The following is a 19,745-nucleotide window of genomic DNA, read 5'->3' as shown; positions in this document are numbered from 1 at the left end:
TTGTGAAGGAAAGGACTGATTAAGGTTCAAGGTGGGAACCCAGGACAGTGTTGAGAAGTGAACCCATGGAATTTAATAATTTAATAATTCTAAGGGGGAGGAGGAAGGGACTGAGCATTTCTAGGATAAGTCAAGCAGGAATAGGCCTTTTCTCAGTCCCCAAGATGCTGAGAGGGTCAGGATACTCCCCCGGCTTCCCCAAGCTCCTCAGATCAAAATGCTATTTCAGAGGATAAAGAACAGAAGCCAGAGCCCACGCAGGGGAGCAGCAGGGGGAAACCTCCTGCCTCATCTAGTTGAAAGAGACTCAAATGGGGGCAAGTGTTTGTTAGGAAAGTATAATTACCCTGCCTGCCTGCTCCTAAAGCCTGGCACAGGAGAATGGGGCCATCTGGGAATCCTGATGCTAAACAACCTCGGTAGAGTAGACTCAGGACAACTGAAATCCTCCCCAGATGGTTGGGGCCTCCCCTGAGCCTGGTCCACTTCAGCCTGAGAGATTGATGATAAGAGATCTGAGCACAGGTGGCACAGGGACTTGTAAGCATTTTAGGAACCAGCTAGGAACAAGGCAGGTCTAGAGGCGGGTGACATCAGAAGGAGGAGATAAGAAGGTTCTAGAACCCTGACCCTAAACCTAAACCTAACCCTAACCCTAACGCTAACCCTAACCCTAACCCTGTCCATAAACCTAACCCTAACCCAAAATCTAACCCTAACCCTAACCCTAACCCTAAAACTAAATAGAAAAAAAAAAAAAAGATTCTAGATTCACTCTCCATTCTTCTCTACTCTGCTCAGTGCCCCAGGAAGCTGACCTCTATGGACTGTATCACCCCGGCTCCTTGCCCTCAGCTCCTTGTTGGGTTTGGCCAACGGGAGGCACTGGTAGGAGACGGGCTCCATTGCTGGACCCCTGTGCTGGCAGCAGCTGTATTCCTTTACAGAAGGCCACAGCTCCTGTAGGACAATGGCTCTCCCACATACGGGTCTTACCAGGTTCTGGCAACACCATTCCTCCTTTACCCTTTCCCCGTCCAGCTAAGAACTGGAAAAGTCTTTCTGCTGTGGCTAGGCCCTGGGTGCCTCTGTGTCCTTTGTTGTTTCCCGTAGCCCCGCCCAAGAAATACTCCCTTCATTCGCTTCTCTTCAGCTTACCCTCTGAGTGTGCCATCTCTTTTCTGCAGGGCCCCTGCCAGGTACAGCCTTTTTCTGTGGCACAGCAGTGTGGAAACCCTCTCTCACCTTGGCCCCTTGGTGGATGTCCCCTGCCCAAGGCTGCCTCAGATCAACCAACAATAATCAAGGCATATCAATCGAGTGTTCTCTGGTATTTGGCAGAGCCTTAAGAAATTATTCTGTCACCTCCCTGCCTCTACGCATGCAGAATAGTAACAGGGCAGAGACTGGCCAGCCCAGGAAAGGCCACCAGCCAAGCAAAGGCCCTCTGGCCTCAGGTGCCCACCAGAATGGATCGCTCCCCTTCAGCCCTGCATCAGTTATTCCTGCTGCTATCTCATTCTGTTCCTTGTGCCCTCCCTCCATGGACTCTTTCCATCAGGGAAGCCAGGCCCCCCTTTATAATCTACCCCTAAACTTCAGCTGTCTTCCACTTAACTCCTCCTTTACTCAGACATAATCTCTTTTTTTGGTTTTCTCCCACCCTCTTCAGAGCATCAGGGTTGGTGGGGGGAACAAGGAAGACGATTGGGATCCTTCGCTGAGCCTTCCACTCACACCCCAGACCTTGGTTTCCCCAGGAAGCAGCAGGCAGGGCAGGGGCCTGCCTCAGACGAAATGTAAGACAGCTGTTCATGGGGCCGGCCGAGTGGCGCGATGGTTAAGAACTCGCTTGGGATGCCAGAGGGCCCCGGTTCGGATCCCACATATGAGGGCCAGTGACACTGCCCTCCACAGCTAAGATGCTGAACAACAGCTCAACCTGGAGCTGGGCTGCCATGAGTTGCCGGCGACGGCGTGGGCTGCAGTCCCTGTGGCAGTGGATTGCCATGGGCTACTGTGTGTGGCCAGCAGCCAGCGTGAGCGGCCAGCAGCCGCAGTGAGCGGCCGTCCAGAAGCCGGCGACTGATCTGCCTCGCCAGAGAAGAGCGCAATGATGGTGCCAACTTGGGCCAGTGAAGCAACATCCTCCACAACTAGATTGAAGAACAAAACGACAGCAACTTGTCTGTTCCCCTTTCCCCAATTCCCCAGCACTGTTCCCATCCCCGCAATTCCCCAATAAAAAAATCTTTAAAAAAAAAAAAGAAAAAAAAAAGACAGCTGTTCATTAAGGAAGCTGAGAACTGAGGGAGGTGACTGGTGGTGTCAGGAACAGGGCCCAGCGTGAGCGGGGAAGTGAGCAATGGCATCGGAAGTGGCTGTGGGAGAAAAAAGGACTGAGAGTCAGTGCCCAGAGCAGGCAGGGTTCGCACTCCCGAAGGATTCTCTCAGGATGAAACAAAACCAGCCAGACCCTCTCCCTCCTGGAGCTGTCATCTTACGAAGAGAACTGCTCTATCACCTTGTATGAGTGAGAGGCGGTTGGGACGTGGTGTGAAGAAAAAGGGGCTCTAGGAAAAGTAACTTCACAGGGTGATCTGATCATAAATGCCGAACTGGGCAGGTCATGGTGGGTAGTCACGCCCCAGGGCTATAACTTATTTAGTACAAGGTTTATCTTTGCCTTAAGGAAGCCCTGTCCATTGTTTTTGTGCATTTAGGTTAACACACCTTTGAAATAAGCATAACCACCCTCAAGAGACCACAGAAACTTGTTAACTATCTTGTAATCCAAACCCTGCCTTACTTTCTCCCACCTCCTTGTAATCTTCCTTACCTTCCCTCCTTAATTTCAAATGCATAAAAGAGGCTGTGTCACTGTCATGCTCAGGAGCATTTGAGATCTTGCTTCCTGGTAATTGGCTCAAATAAACTCATAAAAATTCTCCACGGGTTTGGACATTTCTTACGTCAACAATGGATACAGGCAAGGATGTTTACTCATTTACTTCATAAACATTTATTGATGCCTACTGTTTACTAGGGGGGACAGAGGTGAATCAGACAAACATAACTCCTGCTCTCACAGACCTTGCTTCTTCATGCATTTAAAATACAAACTCCCTACTGTGGACCACAAAACCACACTTGCTCTGGTCCCTGCCCTCCTCTCCAACTGCATTCTGGGCCCCTCTTCACTCTCACTCTGCTCTAGCCACAAAGGCCTCCTTGCCAAGTTCATTCCTGCCTCAGGGTTCTTGCATTGGCTGTTCCCTCTGCCTGGAACATTCTTCTCCCAGTCCTTCCTTCTCATGGCTGCCTCTTTCTAGTCATTCAGGGCTCGGCCAAGGGGTTTCCCTAGCAGAAAGAAAAGCACTCCACGTGGTGGGAAAGGCTTGTTTGGAAATCCTGAAGTGGGAAAAAGGTAGAAAACCGAAAGGAAGCCAGTGTGGCTGGGGCAGAGAGAAGACAGTAGAGGAGTGATTTAGCCTGAGTTTCCCTGAAAGCCAACCATGGAACAAAGGCTGTGATCCCGAGAGTAGGGGCAAGGGCCAGACACAGGAGAGCTCATAAGAGAATGTATAAATGTGTTGAGTTAGTTACAGCTTTAAGCACCAGGAAGCATTCTGCAGAGATCTATGGAAGGTCTCGGACCAGTCACCTGGGACAAGTAAGAGGGAAATGTTTATCCAGTGGTTCCCACCCCGATTGTCAGGGGTTGTCTCCAGGGTATTAACTACCCTGCACTTCGAAGAGGCCCTGGAAGAAAGCCAGAGAGTAAGGTCAGGGGAATGTGCTGTCAGGTCGGGCTCCAAGAACTGGTTAAAGTCAGCTTGAAATTGTTTGTCACAGCAGTGGCCAGAATAAGAGGTGAGGCTGGGACAATTTGAAGTGGGCACAAGAGGTGTCCCATAGAGTAAGAGGGACACTATGTGACACTGGAAAGGGAGGCTGGAGATATGAGGGATAGCTGTGCATGTCAGAACGGGGGTTGGGGGGTGGGGGTGGGGAGTCAGGTCTGGGCAGGCACGTGTTCCCGACACAGGTGGCAGAGGGAACTGTGGTGATTGGCGGCCCCACAGGGTACCTCCGCTTTGTGGGGTACTCAACCAGGCCACTGCCCACCCCTTCGTGTGCCAAGGCGGCCATTTCTCACTTTTGGGGGAATTTATTCCACAGCGTCATTCCATGGCAAGGGTGAAGTGGGAGGGCATTAACTTGCTCCTTAAGGACCTGCATGTGACCTGTGATGGATAAAAGGCTGGGAAGGATTCTCAGTGTTTATCATAAAGACTCTGGCCTGCTGTCTAAGTGTACACATTCATTCAGGAATCAGTATCTATTTACTGAGCATCTACTATGTGCCAGGCACTATCCCAGGCACTGGGGATTCAGGCAGTTCTCAAGAGTCCCATCGCCCCTTCCCTCACCAAGCCCACATCCCAGCAGGTGACACGCAGACTTGCTACATGTTCCTAACATGTTTCCATGTGCACATGGCCCAGGCATGTGCTGCCTGACGAAGGCCTATGATACTTCTTTGCTTCCTCCACAATCTATGCCTGTCCCCACTCCCACCTACTGGCACCCCCAACCCCACACTGACAGCCCCAGGCAGGCAAACGATTCCAACCCCCTTGGGGGAGGAGGGGGCAGCTCACTCTCATTTCTCAGGAAGTTTAATTTGCCAACAGCCAGAGGCAATGACAGCAGCTCTGGAAACCTGGCTGCTGGTACTCTGGCCTGGGATAGTCAGCCCAGAAATAATTGCTTCTTTGAGTGTTTTATTGGAATGTGCACGTGCTTCCTGATTCTTTGGGGGCCATTCCCTCCCAGGGCCGCCTCCTAATGTGAGGAATGAATTAGGCCTGTGAGGCTGGTATGAGCTGTTTCAAGGACAGGGTGGAGGGTGGGTTGGCCTCAGGGACAAACCTTGTCCATCCTCCTTCCTCCGAAGCCACAGTATTCAAACAGGAGTTTGGAGAGCACATGCAATCTGTCTGTCACATCAGACCGGCCTTGTGGTCATACACTTTCTCCCAAAGTCTGCCTCACACACACACACATACACCCCACACACTGCCCTGGAAGCCCCTCGCTGTGCTGGCTGAGGGTGAGTGGCCCTGAGACCCTAGCTGAGCTCTGAAGACTGCTGTGCTCTCAGGGTCTCCCCCTGGCCACTGTCCTCAGTGCAGGATGTCTCCTCCTCCTTGCTCTGAGTAGGGAAACAGAATGTTAATGATGATGAATCCAGGTGTTCCCTAGTGTGGAGGCAGCCGGATGCATCCTAATGACACACCCTGGCTCAGTCCACCATACCTGTGACTGCACCAAGATAGCCGCCTCCTTTGTGGATGTTGTCAGATGTGAGGGGAGTGAACTCGAAGAAAGAAACAATGGAGGCGAAATGACTTTAACAAAGAAAAGGTTTCATTTATCTGCCCCAAATCTAGAGGGGTCTTCTCAAGGCCATTGAGACTATCTCCCTGGCTCCAGCCCAATCAGTGAGTGCCTGCCAGCCTCCCTCGGGATCCCATCCTACACCCCTAACTTGCTGGGCCCTTAGCTAGGTCAACAAGTATGGGGAGAGTGGCTCCAACTCCATGCAATTACTTTAGCTCTGTGCGTTAGCTGAAATCCTCTGGGGTTACAGGCCTATAAAATATATTTTCCCTAAAATAATCACCCTTCATCTAGTTTATGATATGGTCTTAAGGGACAAACATAAGGGAATGGTTGTCAGGGTGGGTGCAGAGAACCACGGCACGGGTGTTCCCTGGTGTGGGACCCAAAGACCTCCAGGCCTGGGATACTCCCGCTGCTGCTGCTCCTCGCAACTCCAGTCCTCCAGCGGGCCCACAGAAATGTTGTGCCATTTTGTTCCTTCCCCATCTTGGTTCCTAGAAAACTCCTACTCATTCTTCAAAATCCTGATTAACCATTACCTCTTCTCTGAAGCCTTCCCTGGTCTCTTTTCAGACAGAGCAGACTGCTCTCCTTTAAGTCAGCACCTCACTCTGCAAACAGCCTGATCTTGAGCAAATTACTAATTATTACGAACCCTCTGTAAAATGGGGGTAATATAGCCCTTGCAGAGTTAGGGAGGAATCAGAGATAATGAATCTTTAAAGCCTAGTCTTGTGCCTGGCACATGGTGAAGGCTCAGAAAATGACAGGTCTTGGAGCGATGACAGCAATGATCAAGCTTTTTCTGAGGTCTGTTTACACATCTGTCACGTCTACGAGATGACAGACTCCTGAGGACAAAGGCCACAGTTGAGTCATCATTGTATCCACAGCACCCTGGCGGGCTCACAGTAAGTATCCAATACAGGGTAATAAATGTCAGCATTATCACTAGGATACTTCAAATAATGCTAACTGGCCTATAGTGTGTGCTCACTGTGTGCCAGGCACTGTTCCAAGCAATTTACCAGTATTGTCTCACTTAATCTTCCCAACAATCCTAACAATCCTATAAGGTGTTAGCAGCTCCATTTTACAGAAGAGTAAACTGAAGGTTAGACAGTTTGCCTGAAGTCACACTGTAAGGAGTGAGGGATGAAGGCAGTTTCGGAACCAGGTCAGTCTGACCCCAGAGTTTTTGGACAACTCCATACTTGACTACCGAGCATGCGCTAGTCTGTATCACCATCCTCAGTCCACCTGTCTTTCTCTTCTACCTGACAACAGGGACTGGATTTGGCTTACTTATATAGTCCCTGACCCTGGCATAGATCCTGGCACCATCACCACCACCACCCCAAGTCAATGTTTCTTCGATAAGTAGATGAGAAAGGAGAGGGAGAAAGAAGGTTAAGGGCAGATGGTAGGGCTGGGGTGAGGCAAGACATCTTTTGTTTTGAAGAGCAGTGGGAGGTAAGGCCAGAAGCGGGCTGGGGAGAAGGCTGTTCACATACATTTTCAGGGGCTCCTTGCCATTCCCACTATCCCAACTTCCAACTGTGTCTAAAAGGGTGTTCCCTTGGGAACAGACTGAAGCTCCGAAGAATGTGATCTGAGGCCTCAGGCAGCGGCTCCCCATCCCCAGGACCCCGAGCCTGAGTTGTAGGGGACAGAGAGATGTTTGTGATACATGAGTGAGACAGCATTTGGGAGAAGAGGAGACAAAAGTACCCCACCATCTCTGTGCCTCAGAAAACTAGACTGTGGGGGACCAATGAGTCACCCCCCTTTCCCTGAACTCAACATTCAGGGCCTGACCTCATCAGCAAGCTTGTATCCTGAGGGAAGACAACCTTGCTGGAGGTAAGGCTCTCCTGCAAGCGAGTGGAAGGTCTCCTGTTGTCCTGTCAGCACCCTGGAGCTGGGGCAGGGCCTTGCCTGCCCATCTGACCTCAAGGCCAGGGTTGTGGGGACCTTGACCAACTATGTCCTAGCCTTCTCTGCTTCTTCAAGCTCAGCTGGTGCTAGGGAGGGAGAGGGAAATTGAATTTACATTTCTCCCCTCGATTTAAAGTCTGGGCAGCTAGTTTGACTGCTTCACTGGAATATTCTTTAATTTTGAGTTTCTTTTTCTCATTACGGCTCGCAAATTAAAATCTCTCTGCCTTGGGCAAGTGAAGGCTGAGTGAGGGACGGTTGCTGCCGCCACACATTTCTTCCTTAAGTCAATTTGCGAACACTGGCTGCTTTCTCTCCGGGCAGGTGACTGAGGGAAAAGGACAGGGCAGACTTTAGCCTCCCTCCTTCCCAGAGCAGAGGCATTAATCCTCCCTTATTCCCGCAGCCCTCACTGACCTGGCCTAATCGCAAACTAATAACACTGCGCTGTAACGCTCTTCCCTGTGCATTCTTTCCAGCTGATCCTCACAATAGCCCTGCAAGGAAGGAGAGCAGATATTCTTGTCCTTGTTTTTATTAATGAGGAAACTGAGGGCCCGGAGCATTCTACAGATGAGAGACAAAGCCCCCGAAGTCCTTGGGTGGGGGTGGTCAAAGTTGGGACCCTTCCCCTTCAGGTCTCTGCTTCTGAGAAGACAGCTGGGGCAGGCTCACCTCTTCTCATTGCCCCCAGAACACCGGCTGGGAGGCCCACTCAGGAGTGGTGGGACCTAGGGCAGCTCCTGTCCCCCTCTGAGCTTTAATTTCCTTAGGTAAAAAGGGGTTGCCCTAAATTATGCCTACAGCCACCTTGCAACACACGCACCCCAACCCCAGGGGAAGGAGAACCGCGTTCTCTGTTGCTTTGCTCCATCTCCGTGTTTCTGGCTCTGTCCTCAGGTGACATGGCGACTGCCCCGCCCTGTGTCTTTGCCTTGCTCTTCTTTTCTCTCTGCAGCTCTCTCCCTGCCTTGCTCACAGGCTCTGAGAGGGATACGGATCCACATTGGGTCTCCCAGTAGAGCTCCAGAACCCCTGCTCCGGGAGGGGCCTGGGGAAGGCAGTCTGGTGGAAGGTGGTTCCAGGGTTGCTTCAAACGCAAGCAGCGCAGTTTTCACTAAACACATCAGGAGGCGCTTGGGGCCTTCCAAGGTCTGGAGCAGGTTCATTTCACTGGGGGACACAGGATCTAGGGATGCAGGCTGGGCTGCCTCTCAAGCAGCATTGGAAACTGTGACTGCCATGTCACAAACAACAGCACCAGCCTTCTAGGGTCACCGGCTGTGACGGGAAACGGAGCTTCTTGGTCCACCTTTGCCCCCATCCCCAGCTCCCTTGAGTATCTGGTACTTTTCCACCGTCTTCTATCCCTTTTTGTGGGACTCCAGAGAACCAGGAGCCCAAGGTACCATGTGACCCTCAACCTCTCCAGTAACCTCGTGTGTTTGTTCCTGGTGTGAAATGACAGCCACTCTCACCCCCCTCTCCTCCTCCCTGCGGAGTGAGAGCGGAGGGCCAGACTGCTCTCAACCCCAAGGACCACAGAGGAAACTCCGAACCTAACCTAAACCAGCAGGAGAGACAGTCTGGGCAACCAGGGGCTTCAAGAGGCTGGTGCAGGAGGGAGCTAAGAAGGAGGGAGCGGGGAATGGGTGCTTCCTGGAGATCAAGGCTTCGGATGGCAACTCAAAATGAAAAGGAGGCTGCAGTGTTGAAAAAGGGAAAAAATCAAACAAATCTGGCATCAAATTTCAGCTCCACCTCAAGCTGTAAAATCCTAAGCAACCTCTGGCAACCTGTTTCCTCCTTCACTTTCCACAATGGTGATTATCCAGTGGTGTTGTTACAGGATTGAATGAAATAATGTACAGAAGACACGTAACAAAGTCTCTGGCATATATTAGGCACTCAGTAAATGGTTGCTATTATTTTATTATTATTATTATTATTATTATTATTATTATTATTATTATTATTATTGGTTCAGTGTTGTTGTTGATTGAGAAATTGGGGTTTGTGGACAGACTTTCTTGTTTGTAAAGACACTCAGCCACCGCACATGGTGGGAAGAAATCCCAAAACAGTGGGTCTCCACCTGAAACTTGCTGCGATCTCGTGAAAGCCCAGACTTACCTCTCTGGTGCCACGTTGTTGACTCAGAAATAAACCCAAAGGCTTTTTTCCTTGTGACAGCTCACTTTACACCGGGAACAAACAGGATCTTGGGAAATTAGAGTCACAGAGACTGGGCAGTCAAGTCTCACTCAGATAAAGGGGCCCCTGTTCTGATTCCCCAATGGCAAGGGATGATGCTCAGGCTGCCACGGAGCACGAGGGCCAGGCAGAAGGAAACAATGGTTGGGCAGGTGCCAAGGCTTTAGAAAAAAACTGAGGTCCCAAGAGAGAAACCAGAGCTGCCCTGTGAGTACTCATGCCTTCCCTTCTGTGCCTCTCACTCTTTGCTTCTTCCCCGCCCACCCCACCCCCACCCCTATCTAACAGGGCAGGCGAGACTACAGTGAAACCTCATATGGCAGATACCGGGGCTCCTCTCCCAGGGAGGTGCTTTGGCCTGTTGGGCTTCCCTCTGCATCACTAGGTCTGGGGATCCAAATATGATTGGAGAACTAGGGAAATGGGGTAGAGAGCCTAGGTTTCTGAGAAATGAGACTCTATCGCTGTCAGCTTCACCTCACCCCATCTCTCTTCTCCAATCCCAGTTTCCTATTTCTTCTTTCTCGTCTGACTGTCTCCTTTCCATTCTCTTTTCTGCATCTTCCTCCTTCTCCTTTCCTTATTCACAGGCTGGCTCTGCAAGCTTTCAACTTCTGTTCCAAGACACCCCACCCCACCCCACCCCCATCTATACAAGAGTGTCTCTCTCTTTGTTTCTTTCTCTGGTTCCTTCTCTTCTCTCTGATTACCTCACCCAGAACAGGGATTCCTGCCTTATCTGATAGAGGCTTAAAGGAGAGCGAAGCCCCAGGGTTTAGGTTCAGGCTCCTCAGGAGTGCGTGGGGGCAGGGGTTGGGATGTGTGGAAGAGGGAAGCATGAATTGGCTCCTGAGAGCATAAAGATGGTGTCGACAAATGGAACGCAGTATTGACTGGGCTCTGGGTGACTCACCAGTTCAGAGAAGGGATCTGGGAGAGTGATGTCATTGCTGAAGCTGGTGGTGACATTGGCAGCTGCACCCCACCTCTGTCCTGAGGCCTTTTCTTGCCTTGTTAGTTTGTTTTTGCCTCCCCATTACAGGGCAGTTCTGGGGAAGCGGATTTCACCATTGATGTCATTTAGAACCACAATATGGTTTTCTTAAAACCGAGATCTTCCTTCCCACATCCTTACCGCCACTTCCTCTGCCTGTCTTAGTAAATGTACTAATGTGCACGTGGGCATTCACTGTGTCACAAATGTGTGCACACTTTTTATATGTGTGTACAGCTTATGTGCATATGTGCGCACGCGCGCGCACACACACACACACACACACACACACACACACACACACACACACCCTCATACATACTCCCACTTGCCATCTGTTTCTGTCAGTAGTGGGGGAAATGTGGACTTCTAAACAATGTTAGGGGACTCTAGGGGGCTGATTCTCCCTGGGAGTGATCCGAGGAAGTACTCCTGTGTGCTCTTGTCTGCTGGCATCTTGATGCCATGTGCCTCTTGACTTCAGGGGCCACACTTGTGCCACAGTAAGCCCAGCATTTGGGTGGGTATATGTGTCCTTGAATACTGTATATGGATTTCCAACTTCATAATCATAGGGAAATTGGGAAGGCGTGAGGTTGGCAGAGAACAGGAATATGTGAAGGAGGATAATTTGAGTCGGGCTAGAGACTTTAGAAACTGACTCCAAGACAAAGGTCATCATCGTCCCCCTCTCACACGCACCCCCAAATTGACCGTATTTTCCCCTCTACATCCTGCGAAGAGAATTCAATCTAATTTGTTAACTAAGTCTCAGAAATCCAGCTTAAACTGAGACAGAGGAAGGGTACCAAATGTGTGTGTGAATATTAATGATATGTAAATCGCATGCAAATGCATTGAAAGCAAAAATAAATAGCTTGTGGATCTTGACAAAGAACAATTTAGCCTGAGGTGAAGGCAGTGGAGGAGCCACGGCCCACATAATGGGTGACTTCCAGAGTCGGGGTGGAGGATGAGCCCACTCTAGCGCTCGGGAGGTCCTGGCCTATGACACAGCGGAAATGGTTTGTTGTCGCCATAAGCAACCAACTGACAAGGTGGATTTTCAGTGAAGCTAATGAAGCTTAAGCTTCATGGCTCCCCATTTGTACAGGCCCTTTTCAAAGCCTGCACTTTATTTTATGTTTATAATTTTGCATTGTTTTTCTTAAAGAGGGCTTCCCTAGTATTTGGAACCCACAAAGCCTGGGTCCACCTTTGCAATAAAGAGTAAACTCTCTGTCCTTAATTTAATTAGCAGCCTCCTTTGAAACCCTCTCTCTCTATGAGAAATGCCCATCTGTCCCGAATGGCCTAGTATGGCATCCGGTCCTCTGGGTGGAGGAGGCCCCATGACCTTCCAGGCTGCTCCTAGCTCCAAAACTCCACAACTTTCTGCCTTGAGGCTGGTGTAGAAGGATGCAGGTAACTGCTTTGTTGTGAAAGGGAAGGTGGCCCTCTAGTCCAAACCCTGAGAACCCCAGGGAGTAAGTACCTGATGATAAATTATAATACCTTACATTTGCAGAGCCTTTGAGAGAGTTTCTAGAGGGAATGTGTCATTTGATCTTCACAACCTTGAGGCAGGGAAGAGATGTATTGTGGAGACTTATTATAGACAAGAGAACTGAGGCTCTGAGAGGTGAAATTACAATAATAATAGCTCACATTCCAGGGAAGATTACAAATGTTATTATGTATTGTGCTTCTTTAATCTGCACAACAACCCTGTGAGGGAGGTACTATTATTACCCTTGGTTTGAAAATGGGGAAACTGTACAGAGGAGTTAAATATTAACTTGCCCTAGCCTGACTAAAGAGTAGCAGATCAAGATTCAAACTCAGGCAGTCTGGCTGCCGAGTTCTTGCTCTTAATCAGTTCACTACTCAAATAACTCATGCGTGGTCTAGGCTAGAACTCAAATCCAGGTCTGTCTGGCCCCAGAGCCCTTTCTCATCACCACTTAGCAGTACCACCTCTTTCATGAACCAGGAAGTGCCAGCTGTTTGTGGCCAGGGCCCCAGTGATTGGTCCAGGGACCAGGGTCCAGCCGGGGAAGGGTGAGTACCAGTGTTGTCCCTGGGCTGATAGCTCAGGGCGGGCGGGCTGTGAACCGGCTGCAAACACAGACCTGCGAAGAGCCTGGGAGACTTCTTCCCTCCTGATCCCTCAAGAACCCAAAGACCATCTCTCCCCACACCTGCAATTCCCTGACAAATGAGATCAAGATTATGGTCAGAGGTGTATGTAGGGCGATCACCATGGCAACAAAATAAAGGATGATGGGTGAGGGAGGGGTTTAAGAGTGAGACAGTGGTGAAAATCCAGGAGAAAAGTAATGAGGTCCCAAGTGAGCCAACGGAGTTACTATGGTGTGGAGAAGAGATGTCACAGGAGTGAACCAATGAAGGGTGGGTGGGGCTGTCTTCTTCAAATGACACAGCTCACCTTCAGGCCCTGGTGGAAGAAGGTGGGGGCGGGCAATAAACAATGAGGCCTATGAGATGAGCAGCCCCTAGAAACCGCCAGAGGTGATAACATCCCATCTTCCTGCTCCCTGGGCCTCCAGTCAGGCTGGTCCCCACCAGTGTGTGTGTGTGTGTGTGTGTGTGTGTGTGTGTGTGTGTGTGTACAGAAGTGTCAGCCCTGGGCTCTGGGGCCACATCACAGGGAGGTGAGCTATGGGGAGCATCAGGGAAGTGTGATTTAGAGTCTCATTCCCACTGCCCTTCACTGTGCTGCAAGGACAGATCAATGTAATATATAATTACCACCGCCCCACAAGGCTGCACTGTATACAGAGCTCCTCACCCTCCTCCCGCACCCTCCTGCCTGCCTACAGACTATAAATCAGTTTTCAATCCTGAGTGCTACCTGTAAATGTTCAAGCTCAGGATCCTCGCCGCATATTCCTGCATCCCTGGGAGACGTTTCAGGCTCTGAGAGACCCCACTGCCCCTAGTCCTGATTCTGACATCCTTTCTATCCCTGATTGATGGTGGGAGGGGCAGCAGGGAGCTGGAATTGGCTTTAAAGCCTCTGGAGCCCTGGCTTTGGGAGTAGGGGTGGGTGGCTCTGTGTCTACCTGACTCTGCCAGGTCTGAGCTGGACACTGCCCAGCGTGTAGCACTGTGGACATGCTGTGGAACAAGACATGGGCAAGAAGGCATTGAAACTGACCCCTCTGCCCGAATGGCAGCCTCTTCCCAGCCCTGCAGGATGTCCCAGGAGGCAGGTGGGCACCTTCCCTGGAGAGTCTCCAAAGAACAGCACCCTCAGCACGGGGTGATGTGGGGGATGAGGAGGCACCAGCCATGGCTTTGCCCTGAGCTGGGGTGGGAAATTCCATGGTGTACCTTTGGCGTGAAAAAGGACAAATCAAGAGAGGAATTCTTGATGTGTACCTAGCAGTTACGTTGAGGACGTTGATTCTCCCTTAAACAAAAAAAAGTTGGCTGCCTTACTTCCCTGTCCTGCCTCCCTTTGCTGGGATGACTGCAATAACCTCCTCACTGGTCTCCCTGCCCCCACTAGCACCCTCTTAACACACCCTCCTACTGAATAGAGGTCCCATCATGCCTCTGACTGCCCTGATTAGACCTCTGTGTGAACTGCCCTCCTCCCTTAGGAGAACACCAAGTTCCTTGCCATGGCTCACACAGCCTGACCCTGCCCAGCTTTAGCATGTAGACCGCATCGAGCACCAGTTCTCCTCGCACCGCCTTACCATAGTCACACCGCCCTCTGCTTTCCCAGCACTCCTGCCACAGGGCCTTTGCACTGGCAGTTCCTGCAACCTGAAATGCTCTTCCCCTGGCTTTACTCTTCTAGGTCTGTCCCTATGTCACCACCCTTCCCTGATTATTCCATCTAATGTAGGTCTGCCTTCCTATCTCAGCACCCTATCTGTTCACTTTGTAGTAATTTATATTATACAATTTGTAATTCTGTACTTATCAGCTGGTTTCCTCATTTTTGTGTGGGTTTTCCCCACTAGACTGGAATCTCTGAGGGCAGGGGCCACACAGCATAAAGCCTGGTACATAGTAAGTCTTCATTATTTTTTCTAAGAAGTGAATGCATGGGAGGTGGCTGACAGAGGAAGTCTTAAAAGTTGAAGCTGACTTTGCCTATCTCTTATTGCACCCCCACTTGCAAACAGCAAACAGAGTCACCCTTCCCTAGGAGATGAGCTTGCAGCTGCCTGGGGGAAGTGGGAGGGTTCCCCGAAGTCCTTGGCTCTCCCTCCTCTCTTTTGGGAAAACTCTCGGCTGTGGCCCCTTTGGGCTATCTCTGTAGCTGCCTGTCCACGGATCATGGGTCAGTGGCTAGTGTTCACCACCTCCCACTCCCCACCAAGATCCCTGGGTTGCTGCAAAGCCCGACCCAGCCTAACCAATAACTGTGCCCATCAATGGAGGCAAAAGAGAGGAGTGAGGAAGAAAGAGGGGGTGGTGTGGGCCAGGGACTCAAATGGGGACAGCGAAGGGAAGCTGAGGAGGCAGGTCTCCCACACATTAGGGTGTCCCTGAAGCAAATGCAAATTGACTGAAAGCACCTTTTGAAAAAGCAGCTTTTATTGAGGGAGCTGCTGTAATCTCTAAATGGCTTTATGGCCGCCGAGGAGCTTCCTAATGGGGGAGGAGATGGGAAATGTGAACTCACCGTCTGCAACCGCCCCGCAGTGCCCTACCCTAGTCCCGGTGCCTTTAGATTCTAGACATGCTTCTTGTGGCTAATGAAACTCGCAGGTCTCTAACCTCTGCTTCCACATTCCACTGCCCTCCCCCACCCGGAGGCTGTGGAGCATGGACTCTGGGTTTGCAGGAGGCGGAGGCTGTTGGATGCTGCGTCTAGCTGGAGGATGCTAGATGTTGAGGGAATCTCGGGGACTGTAAGCAAACGAGTGTGGCTACAGTGATACGGCTCTGTAGGGTCCCTGGTATAACTGCATCTTGGCATGTAGAAAATCTCTGCCCGTGTGTAAAGCTGTGTGTGCGGTATGCACCAGCGGGTTTGTGTCCATTTACACACACCCCTGGGACCAAGCATCAGCATTTGTGTCTGTGCATCTGTGTGTCCGCCCCACATGTCTCCATCCATTTGTACTCCTCCTCAGGTTGTTGGGGGCTGCCTCAGCTGGGGAGTCATGCTTTTTCAAAGACTAATGATAAAAATCAGAATGATAATGCACTGATGACACATGGAGGTCCCTGGACTCTGGAGAGAAACCAGAGAAGAACAACTGGGGACAGAGTGGAGGCTGGCAATGTTTGGGGGCTCAAGGACCTTGTCTCTCAGAAAGCCTATTCAAGCTCTGTTCAGATTTTAGAGGGTAAGGGGCTGGGGGTAAAGGAGGCCCAGCGGGTGTTGGGAACATGTTATCAATATTCCCAGCCTGGCCTGCCTGCCTCTTCTGGAACGCTCCATTCCCTGCTTTGCTGACGCTCACCCTCCCAAAGCACTCACCTTGTCTATGGAGCTATGAGGGGTTAAGACTGGCTATTCCACTCTCCCAATCTCTGCCACTCTGGCCCTCACCCCAAACTAAGTCCTGCCCAGAGATGGAGCGAGGACTGCTCCTCTATATTGGATAACAGAGTTCTGAGCAGGACAGAGACACATAAATAGGCCTTGGAGCACCAAAAACTAGAAAGTTGCCCCTTGGACATGGAGCCTGTCAAGGCTAATTGATCTCAATGATCTCCCATAATGAATTTAGAGTTAGGTGAGTTGTTACTGGAAAAAAGGAGAGAAGAGTCCAGAAGCTTGCAGAACATCCACACTAGAGGGATCTGGATTACAAAGCAGGAACTCCTCTTATTGGTCAGAGCAGAATAGTTGCTACCCACCTCCTGAAGGCTTCAGATAGACTTCATGCAGACCTGGGCTTACAGCACACAGTGGCTCACCTCACACTGGAAAGCTCCTCCCCCACACTGAGAAGCAGCCACTTCTCCCCAAGCTGGAGCGCTCCACCCCCTTAGCACAACCTGGCACATAGTAAGTGTTCAGTAAATATTAGTTGTTGTGAATATTAGCATAATTGCCTGGTGGAAAGTCTCTGAGGGTGGTCCCTGCAGAGAGGGCTAACTAAGCCCCTAGGACCCTGGGAGTCAGGAGGGGCAGAGGCAGTGAGAAGCAGGCATGGTGCCAAGATGCTCAGCTGGAACTCCAAGGAGGCAGGGACCCTGGCCTGCACGGTGGCCTCTCCTTCCCCTGCCCCAGCTTCTCAGGGGCGTCCTCTCTCTGGGCTCTGCCTGGAATCCTCCCTCTGCCCCAGGCAGGCCCAGTGACCTTTCACTAAAGTCTGCAAATATATTCTTGGCGAGTGTTGGAAATGAAATTGTGCTCAACATTTGTATAGGGCTTTTCTGATGCCCAGCCTTTTACAGACATTAGCTAATTAAATGACGCAGGAGGGCCCAGCCTCCACAGCCAGGGACTCCAGGCCCTCCCGACCTGGGCAGCCCCAGTCTCATTCCTCCCTTCCGTTCCCTGCAAGGTTGCACTTACTTCAAGGAGGAATCAACCCCTGGGGAGTTGACCCCTGAGTCAGAAAGCAAAGAGAGGAGGGAGTCTGACAATATGTTGAGTAGGTAAGTGTCTTCCTGGGGTCATTCTGTCTCACTCCAGACCATATCCAGCAACTGGCTCAGTCTGAAACTGTACTTATGCATCTGCCATGAATGGGTCAACCATCATCTCCCTCTTTGAAGGACACGAGATCAGGCAGACAGTAACTAGAGCCAGGGCAGGTTGTCAAAGATCCTTCCCAGAGGGCTAGCGGGAGCAGGGCACACAGCGGTTTGGCCTGGTCTAGGGACAAGGCCAATCGCTCAGCCCATTTGGGAGTCACAAACCTGGACCGCAGCTTCTAGGTTGGAGAGAAGCACATAAACCTCTGCTCCCAGTGCTCTTCCTGGCCACGAAGGTTGGCGGGAAGCCAGCCCAGCATCAGTGGAATTTCTTGCATGGGCCACCCCCCATCTACTCCCCACCGTCATCAGACCCTGCCTGTGCCAGCAGCAAGTCAGTGAATGGAGCTGTTCTATAATGGGCAGTAAGTCAATTCCTACTCTGGGAGGAGACAAGGAAGGGAGGGGGATGGATAGATAGATAGATAGATAGATAGATAGATAGATAGATAGATAGATAGATTCAGGCCCAGGACTGAGAGTAAAGACCAGGAGAGAAACAGAGACCAGTTATAGAGCCTGACCTAAGGAAGAAATAAGCCATATTTCAGACTGAGACTACAGAAGAAAGGGAAGAAAGAAGACTAGGAGAGAGGGAGAAAGAACCAGCTCCACAGGTAAAAATGGTGTCAAGATTGGGGATTTGTTGGCACAACCAGGGACAGCCCAAAGAAAGAACCCCCCCAGGAGAGCTGAGAGAGCTTTCATATGCCCCTGGAAGGGGAGCCACACCTCTTCCTCTCCACCCCAAAGGACAGCATCAGAAGGTGCCCACTCAGATGCGCAGGCTTCTTCAAGAGGCAGGTGGTACACATTCTCCTTGATCCCATCACAGGGATTAGGAGCCTGGAGACATGGCCCCTCCTCATACTTCGAGTGTATCTCCCCATCCCCACCAACCTGCCCAGCCCACCCTGATCTCACCAGTGTGCCTAGTGCTGATTGGGGAGTTAGCAATTCTGGAGGTCCCACCAAGTCCAGCAGAGCAAGGCCTGACCTCCCCTCACCATAGTTACCTGTCTCATAAAAAAATAGGCATTGAACTTCATAAAATGAATTAAGACTTCTGAGCCAGGGCACAGGAGCAGCAAGCAGGAGTCCAGGGAGCTCAAGACAATGGAGCCAACTCCAAGGGCAGAGCAGTACCTGACAGCTCCCTCTTCTCGGGCCCAGCCCCCAAAGCTGCAAAGCTCCTGCAGATGCCACAGGAGACGAGGAGATCAGACCCATGGAAGGAATGGCTGGCTGGCTGGCAGGGGCAGTGAGCACCGGGATGGTTTCTTCCCTTTTGTGACTGCAGCCTAACAGAGTCTGGTTTCTCTCTCCATAGCCCTTTCTCGTCCCAGAAAACCTCAAGAGCTTCCCATCAAGTTACCAAGGTAACTGCAGCCCAGCAAGATTCACAGTGATGAGGGAAAGAAAGCAGAGACTGATAGCAGCCCCAGGACAGGCTGCCAGGGTGGAGGCACACATCTCAGGGTAAGCAGGGACGCAGAGGCTTCGGGCCAGAGCGAACATCCCCTGCCTCCCTGTCCAGCCTGTTCCAGGATCTGTTTTCCTGAAGTTTGCAGGTTTATACAGCCCAGGTAGGTGAGAAGACAGCATCAAAGCTCCCCTCACTGTCAGGTGGGGATGACGGGGTGCTTTTCCACAGTTTCCCAGAATGGCAGATGTCATGGCTACTGTTCTAGAGACCTTGAAAGGTAATGGGGTCCCACCCATGGGCCCCCTGTTTTTTTGGTTTGTTTTTGTTTTTTTTATCATTTTAAATTTTTATTTACTATTTTGTTTGTTTGTTTGTTTACGGGCCCCCTGCTTTTAAAAGCCAGTGGACCTCTCTTCCATAACCACCCGCTCTCTCCATGATGGCCCCTTGGGAGGCAGTTGCTAAGGGATCATGAACACAGGCTGCTTTGGAATCAGACAAGTGGGTTTGGCTCTTGCTTGGTCACTTTCTAAGACTGTGTGGCCTTGGGCAAGTCACTTCTCTCTCTGCCTCAGTTGCCTTAGTTGAAAATGGGGATAATATAATAAATTCCCAGGACTTAATAATATCATATATATATTGTGATTGCTCAGGGCCTGGCACTAGATCAGGTTAAAAAAAAATTAAAGCTGTTAAAATTTTATCATTATTATCACGATTTTAATTGTTATTGTCATTAAGTGTGTACCTCAGTTTATTCATCTGTAAAACAGGGATCGTGGTTTAATGGGTTGTTTAAAGATTATACAAGATAAAGCATGTGAAATGCTTAGACCAACCCCTTACCTGTAGGAAGTGCTCATAATAGGAGCTGTTATTATTATGATTTCTACATCCCCCTTCTCATCACAGGCCGTCAGATTCCATACCAAGGAACCATCACTGAGTTAGTCCAAACTCCTAGCTCCCTAAGCAGGCAGGGCCATGGAAAGGAGGCTCCTGGGATCGTAGTGGCTGGGTGGGTGAGGAGTGGTCATTGCTAATGGCTGTGCTAGTGAACTTCCA

General features: G+C 50.6%; 1 long non-coding RNA gene across 1 annotated transcript; it reads left to right on the top strand.

The window, feature by feature from the left end:
- The first annotated feature begins 9,683 nt into the window (after positions 1 to 9,683).
- On the top strand, positions 9,684 to 18,937 carry LOC109393037 (uncharacterized). Its single transcript, XR_002126163.1, has 3 exons — positions 9,684 to 9,768; positions 17,062 to 17,155; positions 18,585 to 18,937. It is a non-coding gene; the product is annotated as an uncharacterized LOC109393037 (long non-coding RNA).
- The last annotated feature ends 808 nt before the right edge of the window (positions 18,938 to 19,745 follow it).

The sequence above is a fragment of the Hipposideros armiger genome, unplaced genomic scaffold (genome assembly GCF_001890085.2).
Source record: "Hipposideros armiger isolate ML-2016 unplaced genomic scaffold, ASM189008v1 scaffold_11, whole genome shotgun sequence".
In the NCBI taxonomy this organism is placed as follows: Eukaryota; Metazoa; Chordata; class Mammalia; order Chiroptera; family Hipposideridae; genus Hipposideros; species Hipposideros armiger.
This window is presented reverse-complemented; position numbering and strand designations above follow the sequence as displayed.